This window comes from Pan paniscus, chromosome 2, assembly GCF_029289425.2.
Source record: "Pan paniscus chromosome 2, NHGRI_mPanPan1-v2.0_pri, whole genome shotgun sequence".
NCBI lineage: Eukaryota > Metazoa > Chordata > Mammalia > Primates > Hominidae > Pan > Pan paniscus.
Window position 1 is genome coordinate 177,308,549 of NC_085926.1, and position 21,859 is coordinate 177,330,407.

Here is a 21,859-nt window from a genome sequence, read left to right on the forward strand (position 1 = left end):
TAAAGAATGGCTTCAGAAAGGGCAAAGAAGTTCCTATATAAATTGCAATTTTCTCAACACTCCCAACTTAAAATATTTGTACACAGAAATCATTAACAATTAATTCCTTGACATATTTCAGGTGTTATCTTCTCTTTCCTTGAGGGAAACAATTCCTCAAACAGAACTATGATTTTTGGGGGGCAGCTATACCTCCTTTGGTCTTACTTTACTCTTGAAGAAATATAAGAATGAAATAAATACCCAGGTCAGGAAGGACAGGCTTAGTTAGGAACCAAGCTGTCTTCTTTTATCTTGAAATATTCATGCTACCTGAAAAAAGAGACACTTGAGACATTTTTTTAAAAATTAAGACTTAAATGAATTAATCTTTGTTAAAGTAGCAAAGTACATGAGAAAATACCAAGAAAATAGTGTTTCATGTATTTTGGGAATTAAAAAGGGACTTAGATTCTGAAATGCCAGCTGACTTTTACATGTTTTATTATTTTTTTCAAGAACTTGTGATTACGTTTTCTGAACAAGGCACAATGTCATCAGTTGATATAGGCACAAACTGACCAAGAAGAAAAACAAGTTATTTCTCCATGTATCATAAATGGATCCATTTGGGGTGAACACGGTTAATAATTAGGGGTTATGACATTGAACAGGATATGTCATCAATGCAGAATCTAAACAGGGATGGTAAATTCCATTACCCAGTAAACTTTCATGCATAAAAATAAAAAATGAATAGGAATTCATGGAATTAAAACCTAATGCAGAGTACATGTCTTAAGTATAGTGTTGATATGTTTCTATTCTTTCGGTGTATTTTTTAAAAATTCCTATATATACATATATATATATAGAGAGAGAGAGAGAGAGAGAGAGAGAGAGAGAGAGAGAGATACAATAGCAGCTTGAAATGACTAAGTTTAAACTCTTTTCCAGTCAACATTTTGGGAAAGTTTTCAAAAGGATTTTCTTCTGCATTGTTCCTATTATTTTCACCTATACTCCTAAAAGTACATAAGAAATGAGTATTATTTTGACCTACTGTCAATCTAAATCATCATGTGATTCCTTCTTCCACTCAACAAACACGTATTTGACACCTACCCTGTGCTAGGCACAGAAACCCACCCCATCAGAAACATTCATCCATTGGAAAAACAGGTAAGTAACAATACAGCCATGCATCACTTAACGATGGGAATATGCTCTGAGAAACACGTCCTTAGGCAATTTCATCACTGTGCAAACATCATAGGGTGTCCTTACACACACCTAGATGGTACTGCCTACTATACACCTAGGCTCTACAGCATATAGCCTATTGCTCCTGGGCTACTAACCCGCACTGCATACTCAACACTGCAGGCAATTTTAACACCATGGTAAATATTTGTGTATCTAAACATATCTAAATATAGAAAAGACAGTAAAAACATGGTAAAGCCAGGCATGGTGGCTCATGCCTGTAATTCTAGCACTTTGGGAGGCCAAGGCAGGTGGACCACCTGAGGTCAGGAGTTCAAGACCAGCCTGGCCAACATGGTGAAACCCTGTGTTTACTAAAAATACAAAAACAAACAAACAAAAATTAGCCAGGCTGGGTGGCCGGCGCCTGTAATCCCAGCTACTTGGGAGACTGAGGCAGGAGAATCGTTTGAACCCGGGAGGCAGAGGTTGCAGTGAGCCAAAATCACACTACTGCACTCCAGACTGGGTGATAGAGTGAGACTCCATCTCAAAAAAAAAAAAAAATTGGGACCATCACCCTATATACAGTCCACTCACTGACTGAAACATCATTTTTTTGAGACGGAGTTTCACTCTTGTTGCCCAGGCTGGAGTGCAGTGGCACACGATCTCAGCTCACTGCAAACTCCGCCTCCTGGGTTCAAGCAATTCTCCTGCCTCAGCCTTCCGAGTAGCTGAGATTACAGGTGCCCGCCACCACGCCTGGCTAATTTTTGTATTTTAGTAAAGACAGGGTTTCACCATGTTGGTCAGGCTGATCTCGAACTCCTGACCTCAGGTGATCCACCTGTCTCGGCCTCCCAAAGTGCTGGGATTACAGGCGTGAGCCACCAAGCCCGGCCGACTGAAACATCGCTATGGGGCTCATCACTATCATCATATTACAGTGTAAATGCTATGACTGAACTTGTATTTAAAGTATTACGTCATTGAAACCAAATGTTTATGAGAATGTGGCTGAACTCAACATACTAAGGATTTCTCTTAAATTTTACACAATACATTTTGAAACTATTGTCCATGAATTCATTGAACCCATTTTTAGTATGCTTATATTTTCACCTGTACTACTCTTAAAAGTAACAAGTTCTGTCAATTTACGTCAGCTCTGTAAAATAGCAGGGCATTTCCTTTTACTTAGTCCTAAAACTACCTTCTCTAAGAGGAGCCTCTTGGTTTTAGTACTCTAAGATTTTGTGAACTAAACATTAGAAACATAAATTATGATTATGTAAATGTAAAATCATACACTTAGCCTGTCTTTTCTTACATGGCCCACTCAAGCATTATTGTCTCTTGGATTTTTTTTTATACGACCACATGTAGTTATCTCTGTGTTACCAAGCCACACAGTCCTATGTCACTTTTTTTTTAAGAGATGGGGTCTTGTTCTGTCGCCCAGGTTAAAGCACAGTGGCACTGCCATCCTTGCTCACCACTGCAGCCTTGAACCCAGTGGCTCAAACGATCTCCGACCTCAGTCTACCAAGTTGCTGGAACTACAGGTATGCACCACCATGCCAAGCTAATTTAAAAAAAAAAAAGTTTAGAGATGGGGTCCTTACTATGTTGCCTAGGCCTGTCTTGACATCCTGAGCTCAGGCTGTCTTCCCACCTCAGCCTCCTGAGTAGCTGGGATGAAAGGTGTGATCCACCATACCCAGCAGTTTTGTATCACTTAAAGTCACATAACTTGCTTTTGTTTTACCAGAAACAACCCTTTAAATTTACCAGACTTGGTTATATATTATTTTTGGTTACATACAAAAATTTTAAAAATCAATCCCACCATTAAAGGGTTAGAATATGACAACTGGGGATATCAGAATTTCATCCAACAAATGTTTATGAGTGCCTCACAAGCATTACCATCTAGCTTATTTGCTAACTCCGCTTCATAGGACAAAATGTTAACATGTGCAATTACCATAGTCACGGAAAGGTAGCTACAATTTCTTATGTTCACAGCTTTAATAAAAGTAAAATATCTTATGGCTGGGCACGGTGGCTCATGCCTGTAATCCCAGCACTCTGAGAGGCTGAGGCAGTTGGATCACCTGAGGTCAGGAGTTCGAGACCAGCCTGGCCAACATGGTGAAACCCCATCTCTACTAAAAATACAAAAATTAGCCAGGTGTGGTGGTGCACGCCTGTAATGCCAGCTACTTGCGAGGCTGAGGCATGAGAATCTTTTGAGCCTGGGAGAAAGAGGTTGCAGTGAGCCGAGATCTCACCACTGTACTCCAGCCTGGGTGACTGAGTGAGACGTCTCGAAAAAACAGGTAAAATATCTTAAAGTTACCAATAAGTAGAAATAGAATACAGCATCCAGTGTCTTTCACTGTAGATTTCATTTTTCTTAACAAAGCCATAATGGCTACCTATAAGATAAAATTTTAGAGGTTTTAGTTAACAACCAAGCGTACTTATGGTGATACTGTTCTGAGATGAGCAGATATCCATCTCTGCTACCTCAGGATGACACTTCATTTACCAAAATATTATACAATTACTGTCTCAGGTTTAGATTAGCAGCTAATTAATAACTGAAGTTATTTGGGATTCTATCCCATCCTCAATTCTCTACCCCACCACTAATGTTCTCAGAATCTATCATTCAAAGGGTCTTATCTCTACCATGAAGTTTGAATAGAATATTCATTTTTAGTTACATTTAGTCCCATTTAGTTTTGTTCTACTGCTGATTTTCCTATTCATGTTTTTATCCTACAACACTCTCAATCACATATACCAAGACTGCTCTTCAATGCCTTAAGGGAACACACAATCCCCCCATTTCTTCAGCATCCTCTCATAATCTGTCTCATCATTTCTAAAACCTTTGCAAAGATTTTTTGCGTTAAAAGGTGAGTCAACACATAAACATGAATGAAATTTACATACTAACCTATCTCTATCTTCTTTATGTCTTACAGCAAGGAGGAGCCTGTGGTTTTCTCCTTTTTTCCCCCAAAGAGTTTCCCTGGTGATATATTCAATAATTAATGAACCAAATGAAATCTCCTGTTCATAAATTTTAATTCCCATAGTAAGGTTAACATAAACCATGAAAACTAATATCTAAGTTTAAAATTTTTAATTACTAAGTTTTTTGTTTTTTAGACCACACGGCAAGGAGATCACATTTTTCAGGGTGGTTTTTTTTTTTAACCTCTCAACAGCTTCCCTAGAGCCCATTTAATACATAATGCAGATAACTAAGATCCCTTGTTGACAAATTTCAATTTCCTCAAGTAATTAACTGCCTACCATGTTCCATTTAAATACACAATTTCACCGGCACGGTGGCATGCACCTATAGTCCCAGATACTTAAGAGGCTGAGAGGATTGTGAGGATTGCTTGAGCCTGGGAAGTCAAGGCTGTAGTAAGCCATGATCGTACCACTGCACTCCAGTCTGGGTGACAGAGAGAGACTCTGTCTCAAAAAGTATATACATGCATACATATATAATTTAATTTGCAGAATTCTAGAATGTCTTAAATTATTTCCTTATAAAAACTAGCCACCGTAAGCCTTTTTAACTATCCTAAACATAATGTATATAATTTACGTCACATGCCAATTAGACATAAAACCTCATTCAGCTTAAGCTGCCCTACTGGGTTTTTAATTTCACATTACCAAGTAGTTAATGACAAATTTTCATATTTTAAACAATCTCTGGGTAAAGGTGTTTAGTTGAAAAACTGAATATAAAAATAAGGAGAAAAAAACTGAGTCAAGCCATTGCTAAGTGTTGCCATTAAAAAAAAAATTAAAAATCCTATATAAGAGCCTAGCAATTATTAGTTCTTTGAGCATAGGGGCCATTGTCCTCATCTTGTCCCTCCCAAAGTAGTATTCTCTCTTTCTTCAGCTATAGAGAAATTGATAGAATCTGTTCCATAGAGAAAGTAGATTTCATTAATTTCTCCACAGCTGAAAATTCACGACAAGCTAAAAGTAAGAGAGTAGAAACAGTAAGGCCTCTAAAAAGAGTACTTTATACTTTTTTTTCCTTTCTTTCTTTTTTTAAGACAGGGTCTCCTCTGTCACCCAGGCTGGAGTGCAGTGGCATGATCACAGTTCACTGCAACCTCTGCCTCTTGCCCTCAATCAATCTTCCTACCCTAGCCTTCCGAGTAGCTGGAACTACAGGCGTACACCACCACGCTTGGCTAATTTTTGTATTTTTTTGTAGAGATGGGGTTTCACCATGTTGCCCAGGCTGGTCTTAAACTCCTAGGCTCAAGCAATCTGCCTGCCTCAGCCTCCCAAAGTACTGGGATTACAGGCATGAGCCACTGCAACTGGCCAACACTTTTGAATAATAGGTAAGAATTAATGTTTAAGGATATTCATTAACCAATTGTATATATGACAACAAATTAAAAATATAAATAGGAGAGTAGTTATGATGCATTCATACAGTGAAATATTATGCAGCTATTAAGAAGACAGCGCTCTGACTTGCAGAGATACTAAGAATAATGATATCTTCTGAGCGAATTCTTTTTTAGAGTGTTCCTACTGCAAGTAAGATAAGCATCTCAGTGGGAGTTTGTCCTTACCCAGTAAGGTATACTACATTTCCTTTGTAATAACTACACAGTATATGAACAAACCCTGCTAAAGCCAAAAGTGGAGGAACAATTAAGCTGTTACTGCCATAAATATGAAATATAGACACTAAGAGAAACTTTATATTATTTCAGCAAGTCAGTAGCATCTGAGTGTAGAAACATTTCATGTGATTTCTATTTCAAAAAAGATAAAATAACACATCTTTCAGCAATTCTGGAAGAAAAGGCTCTCTATAAACATACTGGAAAATGGAACTGAGGAACACACACTGTGAACTTACCAAGCATTTTTCTGTCCATAACTATTGCTCCAAAGGAAATTCTCCGGTCCCTGTACCATCCACAGGACCTTGGCACAAAGGTGGTAGCGAAGCATGAAGATTTAGGGCACTGACTCTGGTCCTCCACTGCTGGAGTTTGAACACTGGCTTCACCACTTGTGTACGTTAACCGACACATGGAGTCAATAAAGGTTCACTGAAATTATTACTACAGTTGAGAGAAAGAGGTCTTTGAACTAAAGATGGAAAAATATTAAAATACTTCAAGGGACAGAAGTATATTTAAGCAGGAATTCTTTTAAGAGATCCAAACATTTTGGGTGTGCTCAATAGGTTATTTTTTCATCCTAAGCCAGATCTCTCTTCAAATCTGTGGCTCATTTTCTTTTCATTCTTTCTAATCTTATTATAATTATTCAGGAGGCTTAACTAAAGTTAAAATTTTCAAATCTATTTTTTTAAGTTAATTATCCAGTTTGTGATCTAGGTTCTTGTATTTTAGTTTCTTCTTGACCTATTCTACTCACTTGCCGCTTATTATCATCACTCCACCAGAGGGCATACAAAACAAAGGTGATAACGTGAAAACACTCAAAGTTGGTAACTTGTTAGCTTTCAGAGAAGCTGTAGCAGCATCACCAAACACCTTACGTAGCACTAACGCTGTAAGATTCTCTGGAAACTGTCTTCTCCATTTGAAACGGCATTAGCTAAGATACAACAAATATTAATTCATGCATTCATTCCTTCATTCAACAAATATCTGAGTCCCGACCATGTGCCAAACATATTCTAGGCTCTAGAGATTCGGTAGTAAACAAAACAAAACTTCCCATTGCCACAGTGCTTTGTTCTGTATCTGTCTAGGAGATAAATAATACAGCACATCAATAACATAATTTTAAGTACAGATAAGTCGTATGCAAGAAAAAAACTGCAAGAACTTCAAGAGGTTAGAGGGTGACGAGGAAGGCTATTTTCAAATAAATTAAGTAAGGACTGAATGAAATGAGAGGATGAGCTATGTCTTCATTGGGAGAAAGCATTACAGGCAGAACAGCAAGCAAAGGCCCAGGCAGAAACTAACCTGACATGCTGGACCTACAGCAGTGACGATGGCGAGGCTGGAAGAGAGTGAGCAGGGCAGAGAGCAGCAGATGAGACTAGAAGGGTGTGCCAGAGCCCAGTCACCGTCTCTTGATCATGGTTAAAAAAAAAAAAAAAAAAAATCCTGATTTTTTTTCAGATGGGGTCTCACTCTATTGCCCAGGCACAAACATGGCTCACTGCAACTTTGACCTCCTGGACTCAAGCAATCCTCCCGCCTCAGACTCCCATGTAGCTGAGACCACAGATATGCACCACCATGCCTGGCTAAAACGTTTTTATTTTATCTAACAATAATGGGTTCTGACGACTGAGATATAACCTGCTTTGATTTACCTCTTTTAAAGTTCATGCTGGCTGGTGGGAGACAGAGAGTGGAAGCTGACAAACCAGTTGGGGGGCTCCTGCAGTCATCCAGGCCAGGGAAGAATACAGTTTGACACCAGGGCGGTGGTGGTGGCAGTGCAGGTGATAGGAATGGTCAAATTAACTTTTTTAAAAAGATGGTCCAATCTGCAGTGATTTTGAAGGTAGAGCCCATAATACTTGCTGTTGAAGGAATAGATTTAGAATGAGTGAAATAGGGGAATTAGAATTTTTAGCCTCAGCAACTGGTGGATGGTGGTACCATTGACTGAGATGGAGAAGAATGAGAAACTGTAGCCAATGAGGCAGGATGAAAATCAGAAAGAGCAGTGTCCCAGAAGCCAAGGGGCAACGACATTTTGATAAGGAAGGAGTTATCTGTTGCCTGTGTCAAATGTGGCTGAAGATCCAGTTTGGCAAGACTGACATCCCTGGTGACCTGGAGAAGAATTGTTTCATGGAGTAGGAGGGATAATGTGTCTCTGAAGCGGGTTCAGAAGAAGATGGCAGATAAAGAGTAGAGACAGCCTACATGGAGTCTTTCAAAGATTTTCTTTTTGAAGCAAAGCTGCATTGTTATTGTTTGAAGTTTTATTTTTAATTTTTCATTTCTCCCAGTGCTGGGATTACAGGTGTGAGCCACCGCGCCTGGCCTGTTTCATATTTTTATTTCTCTTCTTCCACACTGAAAACCCCAGTTCCCAAAATATCAATGAATTTACTCATTTGCTCAATCCTATAATGCACACAAAATAGTTTCAGAATTGCTACACCTCTACCATACAACTAATAGCCTACTACACAGAGTTCAAGATTATTTTTTCAGTTCTTTAATCTTTAATCCTGTGCTCAAAACTTACTTTTTTTTTTTTTTTCTTCTGGGAGTTTATATTATTCACATAAATACACGGTTTGTTGTTGCTGTTTGTATTGTTTTGGAGTCCCACTCTCCACATCTTGTTAATTTTATTTTTGAACATAAAAAAGACTAACAGTTTCCAAAACTCAAAACTATGCAAAAAAGTACATTCAGAACAAGGCCATTCCTTCTGTTGTTCCCATTTACTCAGTTCCTACCCGGTGCCTGTAGGTAACTAATTAGTTTCTGGTTCTCACTCCTGTATTTATTTTTTGTTCTGTCAAAAAACTACGCTTCCTCAAGGTGAGGTAGAGAAATGAGGCAGGGCCAGACGCCGTGGCTCACGCCTGTAATCCTAACACTTTGGGAGGCTGAGGTGGGTGGATTGCTTGAGCCCCAGAGTTCAAGACCAGCCTGGGCAACACAGTGAGATCCCGCTTCTATTTATAAAAATAAATAAATAAAAAGAAATGAGGCAGTCACTGAAGCAGAACACTGGATCAAGAAACCATTTTATTTTAAAATGGTAGACTGTACAATAATGTAAATGATTCTGTAGTAACTGACAAACTGAAGGTGCAGGAAAGAGTATGATAAATTGCAGAGGGAAATATCCATCAAAATATCCTCTAGTTTAATTTGAGGGATATCAAAGGGTTCTCATATCCCAAAATTGACGGCAATCCTGTTTGTAACCTTCCAAATTAGTTATAACTCTATCTCTAGAGAACCCACATTAAAATGGAGTTATTGTTTTATCAAGATAATTAAGCCATCACTACCTATTAATATCAATAGGATACACTGTGCCCTGGCAAAAGGGAGGTTTTGAACTTGGAACAAGACATTTAACTAGGAGTAGAGTGGTGAGAAGAGAATGGCTGATCTGAGAAGCTGTATAAAAACATGGGACAGACAATAATGATCATGCTGGAAAAACAAACATGCTTCTGGCATGTCTTGGATATTTTACACACATGCTAATGAGTAATTGAGGGTCACTCCTCATGCCCTCGAACTAAGTTAATATGGCTCAGGGGAAAGAACATGGACTTTGGAAACAGAGGGGTCTTGCTTTGAATCCCAGTTGAGTTACCTAACGCCTACATGACCACTGCCAAGTTACTTAAAACCTCACAGACAATTTCCTTACCTGTGGAAGTAGATAATGGTGTTACTGTGAGATATAAGTAGAATAACTTACAGCACTGCCCCAGCCCAGAAGAGATATTTTAATAAATAAGTCCATAACAGACGCAGATTAAAATAGTCAGCAAGGTAAAGAAACTGATGATACAGCCAGCTGACTTCAGTAACATGCCTAAGAGAAATCACACCATCTCAGGCAGTATTTGGTAAGGGCAGAAGAATGTCCAACACTTAGTTCCAATTCTTAATTTTCAAATTGCCCCAGAGTCTATTTTTAAAGTGTAAAAGTATGTGCTGACATACTTACATGCCAATTGTTTAAAAGAAACAATTCTACAGGTTAACAAAGGCCAAAGACTCAGAATAACTTCCTAAATAATGTTTATGGGCCCACAAAGAGTTGAACCAACCTAAAATATCACAAGCTGTATCAATCAGTTTTATAAATGTATATACAGAGGGTTGACAACGTTCAATAAGATGATATTTTAAAAGTTTCTATTTCAGTTTCAAATTCATCTACAAACCAAAATGCAACATGGAAAATCTTAAAATGTCTTTAAGCCACATACTGAAATATACAGTAAATTTTCAGAGCCTAGGATCAGTAGTAAACCAAAAGCCCCACACTGAAGAGTATTAAAATGAACAATGGCAGAGACTCGAAGCACACAATTTTGAATGCACCTAATCAGCCGTCCTCCTCTCCGACTAGAAATAACTTCCCTCCCATCTTAAATTAAGTAGCGTGTGTTCTGTCTCTGTCCTAGAAGATGTACTTAATGGTCATAAACTCTGTTTGCAACACTGAGACGGACTCATAATAAAAGTTCTAATCAACAATTAAATTTTAAACGTTTTAAGAAAACTTCCCGCTAATCCACACGCCAAGCTACTTTGTCGGTGGCTGAGAGGGAGAAAGATGCATCCTTATCCTTTATGGAAAGAGAAAGGGAAGGAGTGGGAGAAAAGGGAACACAAGGAGACGCAAAATAACAAAGTATTGCTTGTATAAACAAATGAAAGCCTGGTTTCAAACTTTTGAAAATTCAATGTTCCCTTAGCGAATAGCAATACATATCAAAGTATATGGCAATCATCTGTGTTCTGAAGCAGAAAAAGGTGGAGAGAAAAGGAAAACACTTTTTATTGTACTGAACTCACAAGTATTCAAAATTCATCAATCCCCTCCCATCCTCAAACTCTGGACATTATATCATTTCCAAAATAAATCGGAAACAAAACCACTGGACTAATTTTGGACTCAGCGTAGAACTTTTATGAGTCTTCCCAGTACTCTCCACCCAACAGCCCTGCTGGGCAGTCCCGAATACCCGCTATTTTGGGGGCACGCACGGGTTCGTGCTCTGAGTTCCTGGAAGGAGGCCTCGGGGAGTGACGAGAAACCCGGGGGGTCTGCAGGACTTGGACCGCCGACCGTTCCTCGCTGCCCGGGGCGAGCGGTCTGGACCGCCCGGGAAGTGCCTGCGCCGGCGGTCGTGGGGCCAGTTCCCGCGCGGCAGCGGGGCGCGACACGGGCGCGACACAGGCGCGCCCTCCCCGTCCCTCCCGGGCAGCGTCGGCCGCCCGAGCCCTCAGTCTCGGAGCCAGGGGAGACCCGCCCCGCCCCGCGCCGTCACCCGGGCCCCGTTCCGCAGGGGTGGCTCGCGGCGCCCCACGTCCCTGCGAGAAGCCCGGGATCGCTTTGCGGGGCGCACCGACGAGCCGCCGCTCGCGAGCTCGCCGCCTACCTGGAGGGAGCTCAGGCCCGCGTCGACCGCGCGCTGCCGGGGTCCGCTGGACGCTCAGCAGCCCCTGGAGCGCGGAGCCGGCGTGGAGAGCGCAGCGGACCGCCGAGACCAGAGCCGCCGGCCACACCCAGTCCCGCACCTCCCAGCAGCCAACTCCGCGGCGCGCCGGAGCCGGGGCGGGGACGTGGCTGGAGGCGCGAGGCGCGAGGCACGAGGCGCGCGGGCCCGGCGGGGACGTGCCGGGGACGCGCAGACCCTCGGAGCGCGCGCAGCCCGGGCGGGGGGCGAAGGGAGCGGGCGCCGCGCGCAGCTTCTGCTTCCTATTTTCTCTCTCGTTTCCTGCCAGAAGGAGAAGAAAAACATTCATTCCCGGGCGGTTTCGTTTTCTTGTTGGTGTGGCGCCGGGGCACGCTGCTATGTAGCGCCCGTCTAAGTGGCGTGGCCAGTTTCCTTTCCGGCGGTGACAGGCGCCAGTTTGCTTGTTAGCAGGATCGAAGGGCAGAGCTAGAAGACCCCAAAGGTCCCATTTAGGTTTCCCATTCCGGAATTCTAAATGTCAGAAAGTAAACTGAAGCCCAGAGTTGCACAACCTTGCGTTGCAGTCCCCGCTCTTCCATCACTAGTTATAGGACCGTGTACCGTCTCGGGCCTAAGTTTCGTCATCGCCAAAATAAAGATACTGATACCTGCCTCATAAAGGTGCTAAGCATATTAAATGAAGTGATGTTTGCACGAAGCCTGCCTCCAAATAAATGGCCAATACTTGGAAGTTATTGTTCCTATTGTCATTGATAAAACTGGAAGGCCTTCCAGATATCCCTGCCAAGTCGCTCTTCTCCGCATGAGTTAAACACCACATGCATCTCAATCGAGTTTTTTTTTTTTCCACATTTATCTGGGTGTTTTATGTTTAAAATGTCATAAAATAAATGCATCTATCCAGTTTGCTTCCTCTGAAGTCAGTACCGCCTGGGAGCATTTTTCCTCTCCCCACCCCCATTTTTCTTCTGAGTTAATTCCAGTTTGACAGACTGTTGCTATAGCATTCCTTCTCTGACGTCAAACAATTTAAAGAAACAGCCCTGGGTAGCGAAAACTGCAGAGGAGTTCTTTGTGGAGTTTCTGTGCCGGAGAAAGGTTCGAACAATATCATCAGATAACTTTAACACCCCCTCAGCCTTCCAATCCTCCTTCTGTAGCTGCTTCCCACTATCACCTGGAATAAATCTATTAGTCCCTTGAAAGAGGTGATGCCATGATAAACACACCCTGTTTGTGACTGTGGGGAAAATGTGACCGTTTTGTATAAAAGCCAGGCCATGACAAAAATAGAAGCAGCTGTTTCTATTTTCTTTATCCACAGATAAACTGTGGATAATTTTTCCCCCAAAATTTTCATTTTTACTAATATTAGGAGCATTTTTCCATTAAGAAGAAAGAAATGCCAAATATTCTGCATATCAAAGTGTCAGAAGAGCTCGTTGGGACATGAGTGTTTTGCATCTGTAACTATTTATGTTTTAATGATTAAATCCTGAGTTTTATCATTGTCGTTTTTAGGAGGAAGCAAAGGGAAATTGTTAAAGAGTGCCTATTACGGACCATGCTCTCTGCTTTCTTATACTGTACTTAATCCTCATAATTACCTTGAAGTGTGAATTTTATCCCCATTTTACAGATAAGCAAACTGATGCCCTGGTAAGATTAATTTATGAGAGTCACGAAGGTATTGGTAGAGCCCTGCATGACATCAGATTGGATCAACTCCAAAGCCCACATTCTTTCTTTTTTTTATTTGTTTTTTTGTTTTTTTGTTTTGAGACGGAGTCACTGTGCGGTGATGTGATGTCAGCTCACTGCAACCTCCACCTCCAGGATTCAAGCGATTCTCGTGTCTCAGCCTCCCAAGTCTGGGATTACAGGCACAAGCCACCACGCCCAGCTGATTTTTTGTATTTTTAGTAGAGACGGGGTTTCACCGTGTTGACCAGGCTGGTCTCAATCTGCTGACCTCAGGTGATCCGCCCACCTCGGCCTCCCAAAGTGCTGGTATTAACAGGCGTGAGCCACCGATCCCGGCCTCATATTCTTTCTTTAGATTCTTTTCTGCCTTGTTCCTGTGCACTAGCATTTACCAGATGTTATAAAGCTTTGAGAGCTGGTTGTTGGGTTAAGATTATTTGTTGAAAAACAAGTTGCTGGTGTTTAGGAAAACACAGTGGGAAGCAATGAGATAGTCTATTCCAGAAAAGATGAGGGGAAATATAAATGAACAGCTCCTAAACGTAAAATACAAAACCTGAAAAGATGTAACAAGAATTTGACTGTCTTTTAAAGAGTTTAAAAGAATGATATCGTCAACCTTCCTGAAAATTTAATGTAGACAAAGAAATTACTAGAAGAATAAAGTCCAAGTACAGAAAAAGGAAAGTTTAATTATTATCCAAACGAATCTACTTCCAAGAATATTGTATTTCTGTTTTGCCATACCTGCTGCATATTGTTCTGGAAAAAAAAAAACTTACTTGTTAAAGGACAAGCCTATACTGAAAATCTGAAAGTAGAGCTGATTAAAAGAATTTTATCATCAGGAATAATTTCATAAGAGCACAGTAATGCGTCTCAGTGATCCAGCAATTCATGATTCTTCCAATGATAATGAAATCCACGAAGAACAAAAGAGAGAGACTGGGAAGGGAGGCAGAGAGAAAGGTGAAGGGGCATGCTATTAACATTTCTGATGCCTGCTGGTTTGTGTAGACAATTGTAGAGATGTATCCTACTTCTGAGGATTAAGCCCCATGATCTTTTGTTTGGGTGCCACTGGCTGATAATTAGATTTCTAACTCATTAGGCCCATGTTCTCAAATCCTACTCTATTAAGAGAGCATGGTGGGGTCCCTACTAGAGAACCTTTGAAGACAAAATCCTTGTCCGTTTCATCTTTGTGTCTGCCATAGTGTTTAACAGAGCACCTTGCATTTGCTAGGTACTCCACGAACAAATAAATGAGTGAATGCACTTGGCTGCTTGTTTTATGCAAATAACCTGCACACCTCACCCCATCCCACACGCTAGTCAGAATCATAGGAGAGGAGAAAGTGGTCATTGCTTTTCTAGGAGTTTAGTTACAGTTTCTTTTGCAGGGTGTTTTGCTTCACTATGATCAAGTTCAGAGAAGCTCTGCTCTTGGTCCTACATTGGATGAATCTGAATGCTGTACTCAGTAAGCTACCCTGTAATCCATAGTGCCATAGGTTTGTATATCCTGCTTTTAAGTTTTACCCTAGAAATGGTCTATATTTTTTTCTGAGCCTACCTTGCTCTCAGACGATGCCAAGCACACCGTGAAGAACACAGCTATTAAAGTGTACAATATTTCAGTACCGCCCTGTATGTGTTGTATGCATTCCAATTCTATTGTGTTTGAAATGAGGCCAAATTATATACATACAACATCGTAACTACCGTAACAGATTTTATTTCACCCACAACAAAATAAGTTATAAAATATTAAATGGAAATTATCTAACAGGATCTACAGCACAGTTTCCCAAGGACATGAGAAGCAATTCCCTAGTAGATTCTGTAAGAAGTCAGTCTATGTGTGGTTCCAGACAGACATCCTTGATACAGAGTAGTCATGCCTAAAGCCTTCCCTCTTGCTCACACACAATGCATTTTCCATATCAAAGTACAGTTTGTACTTTGAGTCACCTTTGCTGTACTCCTCTGACACTGGTGATACAAATCAGTTATAGCTTTTGTTTATTTCCACTCAGGTTCTCGTTAACCATGGGAATTTGGAATCTGTCATCCAAGTGCATCCCAGTGACCTTAAGAGAGTGTCAATGATATCTGTCACAGGCATGGGAGAGGGAACTAGAAGCATGCAGGCATATATCTGCTGCTCTATGTCCTGTCATTCAGGTCCCTGGAATCAGGGAATTCAGGGAAATCAGGGAATTCAGGTCCCGGGAAAGGGACATGTCAAAGTGAAAAAACACTAAACTGCACATCAGAAGACTTGATTTAGAGCTTTGGCTCTGGTATTAAATGTCTGTGTGATCTTAAGCAGATCTTACCCTGCCTGCATTCTGTCTTAATTATATAAAATGAAGGTGCTGAATTCTAATACGATTGACAAATAGACAACACTGGTGCCATCTCTCAGACTATGTCCGGGGATGACTTCACTAATCAATCGTGGACTCTTGCCCTGTAAGCTTCATTTCATCCCAAGAACTCTTCTGAACACCACATTTTCAAAAGGAACTCTGATCTGTTTCTGTTAAGTGAGTAAAAACATGAGTTTAAAAATGAGATGACATATTAGTTATCTATTGCTCTATTCAAGTCACCAAACTTAGTGGATTAGGACAACAACAATTATTTAATTGGTTCATGAATTTCCAACATGGGCAGGGCTTGGCAGACGTGTTCTCTGTTCCATGCTGGCTCAGATAGTTTGACTCTTATTAAGATGGCACTCTCACATGGCTGGCAAGTTGGTGCTGGCTGCTAGCTGGAAGATCAGCCAGGTGTGTGGGCAGAAACTTCAGTTCCTTTTCACGTAGGGCTTTCCACGGGCTACTTGGAATTCCTTGCATTAGAGTGGCTGGGTTCTAAGAGCAAGTGTTCCAAGAGAACAAGGAGGAAATGCATAGCATTTTTAGACTTAGCCTCAGCAATCACATAGTGTTGCTTCCACTATCCTCACTTGGTCTAGGCAGTCACAAATTCATGTAATAGGGACATAGACTTTTTTTTTTTTTTTTTTTTTTTAGACAAGATCTCGCTCCGTCACTGAGGGTGGAGTGCAGTGGCGCAATCTCAGCTCATTGCAACTTCAGGTGATTCTCGAGCCTCCTGAGTAGGTGGGATTATAGGCATGTGCCACCACATACAGCTAATTTTTTTGTATTTTTGTAGAGACGGGGTTTCACCATGTTCCCCAGGCTGGATAGACTTATCTAGAGGAACATGTTGAATGCCACATATCATTGCAGCTAACTTCAGAAATATAATCTGCCACAAGCACATTTGCTAACCCTGGATTAATAATCTATGAGAATCCAACAATCTAAGATTCTGTCTTTCCATTCCTTCCTCCCATAGAGCATTGATTTCATTTACGCTAATATGTTCTGTTAGATATTTCAAACAATGGAAAACATCTTGTTTTCCTTACGAATTTGTTTTGGCTTTGCTTTGATTTTAAAACTTATACTGTAAAATTGACCTTTTTTTCTTTTAGTGTGCAGTACTGTGATTTTGAACACATGTACAGATTCATGTAATTATCATTATAATCAGAACAGTTCCATCACTCCCCAAATCCATTTACAGCCTTAATTATAGTCACCTCTCTTCCCTACCATGACTCTTGGCAATCATTGATTTGTCCTCTGACCCTAGAGTTCTGTCTTTTTGAGATTATCATATAAGTGGAACCATACAGTATGTGACCTTTCGAGACTGTCTTTTCTCACTTAGCATAACACTTTGGTTCTTTCTTACTGCTGCGCAGCGTTCCATGGTATGGAAGTACCACAGTTGGTTTATCCATTTGGCAAATAGTTTTCTGATGGAAACGATTGCTTTGAACTGATACCAAGCCACATAGACCAGACTTCAGACTCTATTTAGGAGGTAAGAAAAGATGAAAAGGAGCCCTGCGGACCAACTCTTACTCTAAACATGTTTATTTGTTGGTAGAAATGCCCATCTCAGTAACATAAACAAACAAACAAAAAATTAAAGAACCTGCTCTTTAGAACAAAACTCTAAGATCAAGAGAATAATTTTGAATGCCTCTTCTTACCCCAAGGAATATTTAAGAGAAAAAGGATTCATGAATTCAGACTTCCTTTAGCCATTTTCTCTAAATGGACCAGGATATCCAACTCATGTTTTCAAAAGCCCATTTAAATTCTAAGTGAAATTGTTAATGATAGCAAATTCAGTTCAGGTAGAGTGTGTGATGTATTAAAGCTACATTCCACTGGTTTTCCCCTTTGTATAATTATGCTCATTTTGTAGTGCCTAGAATGTAATACAGTACTTTGTATGATTCGGAGGTTTATAATTGGATGACTATTTTATGCCAGACTCTGTCTCCGGGGTCTCACTCATTTCTTATCACATTCTAGCCACAGTCTTAGCACAGCACATGCACCCACCAATTTTCTTCAATTAATGAGGGAGCAAATGAATGCAGAACTCTAAGGACAGTCTCTGGGAGCTGCATTCATTCATTCTTCTGTAAGTAGTTACTGCGCTCTCAGATAAAAAGGTATCTTCGTATCTATTTAAGAACAAATAGAGTCAGGCTAACAAAATGCTTGGTTCAACATTAATGCTTCTAGGAGTGGAATCTTTTCCTGGCAGGTGAGATAGTCAACGTGGGGTGGAAGTGGGACATGAGTTCCAAGACTTGGGACGGTTTTTACAATTTTCCTTTCACTTCGAGGTAGTAACATTTGAGCACTGAGCTACCTTTACAGCTTCATGTTTCCTTGTGCTGTCATTTTAGTTCTTTTTTTTTTTTTTTTTTTTTTTTTTAAGACAGAGTCTTGCTCTCTCACCCAGGCTGGAGTGCAGTGGCGCAATCTCGGCTCACTGCAACCTCCACCTCCCAGGTTCAAGCAATTCTCCTGCCTCAGCCTCCTGAGTAGCTGGAATTACAGGTGCCTGCCACCACGCTCAGGTAATTTTTGTATTTTCAGTACAGACGGGGTTTCACCATATTGACCAGGCTGGTCTTGAACTCCTGATCTCATGATCCACCCGCCTCGGCCTCCCAAAGTGCTGGGATTACAGGCGTGAGCCACCGCGCCCAGCCCATTTTAGTTCTTAATGTGATGTGGGGAGGAGCAGGGGAGTTGCTCTACCACTTCACCATCCAAATGACAGCAGCAAATAAGGGCTTCTGGAGCAATTCACTCTCCTCAGGGACCAGGAGTGAGAGAAACCAGCTTCTGCTCTCATAGTGTGATAAAGTCCGCAGTTTTTAAGTGTTCTTTGGGAAAACACAGCCCTTTGAATTGGAGCCACAGTATTGGCAGGGTAATGATGATTTAAACAAGAACTGCTTTTCTCTTCTTTAAAATGTCTTTGGCAAAAGCAAAAACAAAAAACTATTATTAACTATTAGGGCTAAGTATATTCGTCCCTCTGTATCCTTGGCATATTGGTTCCAGGACCCCCGCGGATACCAAAATCTGAGGATGCTCATGTACCTGATATAAAATGGCATGGTATTTGCATATCCTACACATATCCTCCTGTATACTTTAAATCATCTCTAAATTACTTATAATACCTGTGATACAATATAAATGCTGTGTAAATAGTTGCTAGGCTGTGTTTTTAAATTTTTATATTCTTTTTATTGTTCTATTATTATTTTTAATTTTTTTCAAATATTTTTGTCCCGAGGTTGATTGAATCTAAGGATGCAGAAGATATGGAAGGCTAACTATATCTGAAAATAGATATCAGAACTCATCTAGGAACAGTGCAGAATTGAGAATTTTTTAACAGAAACAATCTGCTTTTAAACAAATTTCCTACTTTAGTATTTCCCCTTTGATATCTTTTACATTTAACATACATTTATGGAGCATTTAGGAGACAGCACTTCACATTAATTAACCTCATTTACTACATACAACAGATTTGTAAGGGAATATTATTATTCCCGTTGTGCAAAGGGGAGATTTAGGCTCAGAGAATTGAGCATCTTGCTCAAGGTCTTGAGGCAGTGCCAGGGGTAGGCGTGGGGAGGTCAGGTCCTCCTTACTCTTCCCAATCCCCCATCTTCAAGTCCTCCAAGCTACCACAGTAGCTAGACAACCTAAGGAAAGAGTGTGCTCGCTGTGCAAATGAAACTCCAGAATGCTTCAGCAACACTGCAGCCCCTGCGACTCTCCTATATTCAATCAAACAGCTGGTAAATGGTGGCACAGACATATGGAGCCAGAACTTTCTGACCTGATGCTTGGGTGTGTTCCTATTCCTGCTCTTAGAAGCCTACCTTCCGGCCGGGTGCAGTGGCTCACGCCTGTAATCCCAGCACTTTGGGAGGCCTAGGTGGGCAGATTATCTGAGGTCAGGAGTTCGAGATCAGCCTGGGCAACACAGTGAAACCCTGTCTGCACTAAAAATACAAAATTAGCCGGGCTTGGTGACACATGCCTGTAATCCCAGCTACTCGGGAGGCTGAGGCAGGAGAATCGCTTGAACCTGGGAGGCAGAGGATGCGGTGAGCCAAGATCATGCCATTGCACTCCAGCCTGGGCAACAAGAGTAAATCTCCATCTCACCAAAAAAAAGAAAAAAAAAAAAAGCAAGAAAAAAAAAAGAAGCCTACCTTCCAACAGCTCCACAACTGCTTTCATTTAGGTTTCATTACGAATATTTTATTTCCTGCTAAATAAATCAGAGCAGAGTCTCCAGTAAATGAATGCCTCAGAAGTTTCTCTGTCTCACCAGTTGGATCTCATAAACAAAAATCAGGTAGGTGAATTTAACCATCCCATCCTCACCCAATTTGCCCCAACATTTAACCCAAATCCCAGAGACTTCACCAATTCATTCAATCTGGAAACATCAATTGCTCAGCTAATCTTTTCCCCTCTTTTCCCATTATCAGGATTAGCTACTTATTGTTCTTCCTGTTTTGCTTCAACTGAAATAAACTTGAGTTCTTATCCTTTCTGTCAGATGGATTTCCAAGCTTAAAAGCTTTGAATCAGAATGACATTAATCCTGCTTTTTCTGCATTGTGGCCTTATTTCTTGTTACAGATATTTGCACTGCTCCATCTTACTTTCTGAGTTTCATGGACGTTCTCATTGCAAATGAGTCTGTGTTAGGGAGTTTGTATTTTCTCAAGAAACTGGAAACCTCATTGTTAAAAATCTCACTTTGGCAAAGAAAATTCTAGTCCACTTGTCAATTTTTATAAAATCTTATTTATAATCAAAATCAGATTTCAACTAACATTTACATTATTAGCATTGCATGAAGGTAAGTGTATTTTCTGTAGAGACTGACCCTAGGGCAGCTGCACAAATCTCTGCAAGAAGGTTCCTCTTTGGTGACAATGAGTCAGATATGTATTAACTCAGAAATGAATTTAAGAAGAAAAAAAATTTTGTCATCTTATGAATAAGTGTTTCATCTTGGTTTAGTTGATAAAGCAGCAGCTCTAAAAATAAAACTTACTATAGATTTGCTCTTTTTTCTTTTATTTTAAAAACCAAACTCTTACTCTTAACTTTGCCTTTTTGCATACCTAAATCATCCTTTTTTTATTATTATTTTTAAAGATAGAGTCTCACTATGTTGCTCACACTGGACTCAAATTCCTGGACTCAAGCGATCCTCCTACCTCAGCCTCCCAAGTAGCTGGGACTACAGGTATGGCCACCAAGCTCTTCTATAGTAATATATAATTTTTTATCTTTTATTTTTTATTTTTACAAAAGCTTATTCTTAAATGTACAACAGGCTCCAAGACAACACTTCATTCCAGCTGTAGGTGGCAAAAGACATTATGGCAGGGAATACAGATGTTTAAATACGAATGAAATCAATGGTCACCATCGACTCAGGCACAAGGAACAGCTTACTTTTTGCCAGATTTCTTAATTCCACCTGTGTCCAGGGGCCCCTTCTTTCTGGCCTTCACTTTCAGCTCCTCGAGTTCCTTCTGCTCCTCTTTTTGTTTCTGCTTAAAAGCCTCATCTTCCTCGTCCATCTCCTTGGCCTGCGTCTTGGGCTGTTTCAAGGGCTTCTTGCCACCTTAGCGACTGGACATGGCAACTGCCGCCCCTTCCCCAGACCCTGCCACTGGAAATCCTAATATATAATTTTTAAAAATGATTTTACTTTGGGAGGTAGAGGCGGGCGGATCATGAGGTCAGGAGATCGAGACCATCCTGGCTAACACAGTGAAACCCCGTCTCTACTAAAAATACAAAAAATTAGCCGGGCGTGGTGGCGGGCACTTGTAGTCCCAGCTACTCAGGAGGCTGAGGCAGGAGAATGGCGTGAACCCGGGAGGCAGAGCTTGCAGTGAGCCGAGATTGCGCCACTGCACTCCAGCCTGGGTGACAGAGCGAGACTCCATCTCAAAAAAAAAAAAAAAAAATGATTTTAGGCATTAGTATTTGGAAGGAATTCCTAGGTTGGAGAGATGGTGAGCTAATTGTTTGGGTCTACATATAAGCTGAAATATAAATTTCAAGGAAGTTTAAATGTCCATGAAATCAGACCTAGCTTTTCAAAATTTTCACATTGACAATGATTGTCTAATAAATCTATCCTTCTACACTAACTAAAAACAAATTTTTTTTTGCCACCTCAACCTTCAACTACTATGACATTTTGTATATTTCAATGACATTTATTAAATTCTACCTTTCATTGAAGTTTTCTTTGTGTGTAAAAAGTTACTGTGTAATGAGAATCTTAAACATAGAACACAAGGGTGATGCATCTGTA

General features: G+C 40.6%; 1 protein-coding gene and 1 pseudogene across 1 annotated transcript in view; both read right to left on the reverse strand.

Moving 5' to 3' along the window:
- GNB4 (G protein subunit beta 4) overlaps nt 1-11,491 on the reverse strand; it is a 55,375-nt gene extending 43,884 nt beyond the window's left edge. Inside the window, exon 1 of the mRNA XM_034957751.3 lies at nt 11,348-11,491. The gene's annotated coding sequence lies outside the window, so the exon portion shown is untranslated. The remainder of the gene's footprint in view (nt 1-11,347) is intronic.
- An 8,936-nt stretch (nt 11,492-20,427) lies between these two features.
- On the reverse strand, nt 20,428-21,173 carry LOC112439271 (translation machinery-associated protein 7-like; annotated as a pseudogene).
- Nucleotides 21,174-21,859: the final 686 nt, after the last annotated feature.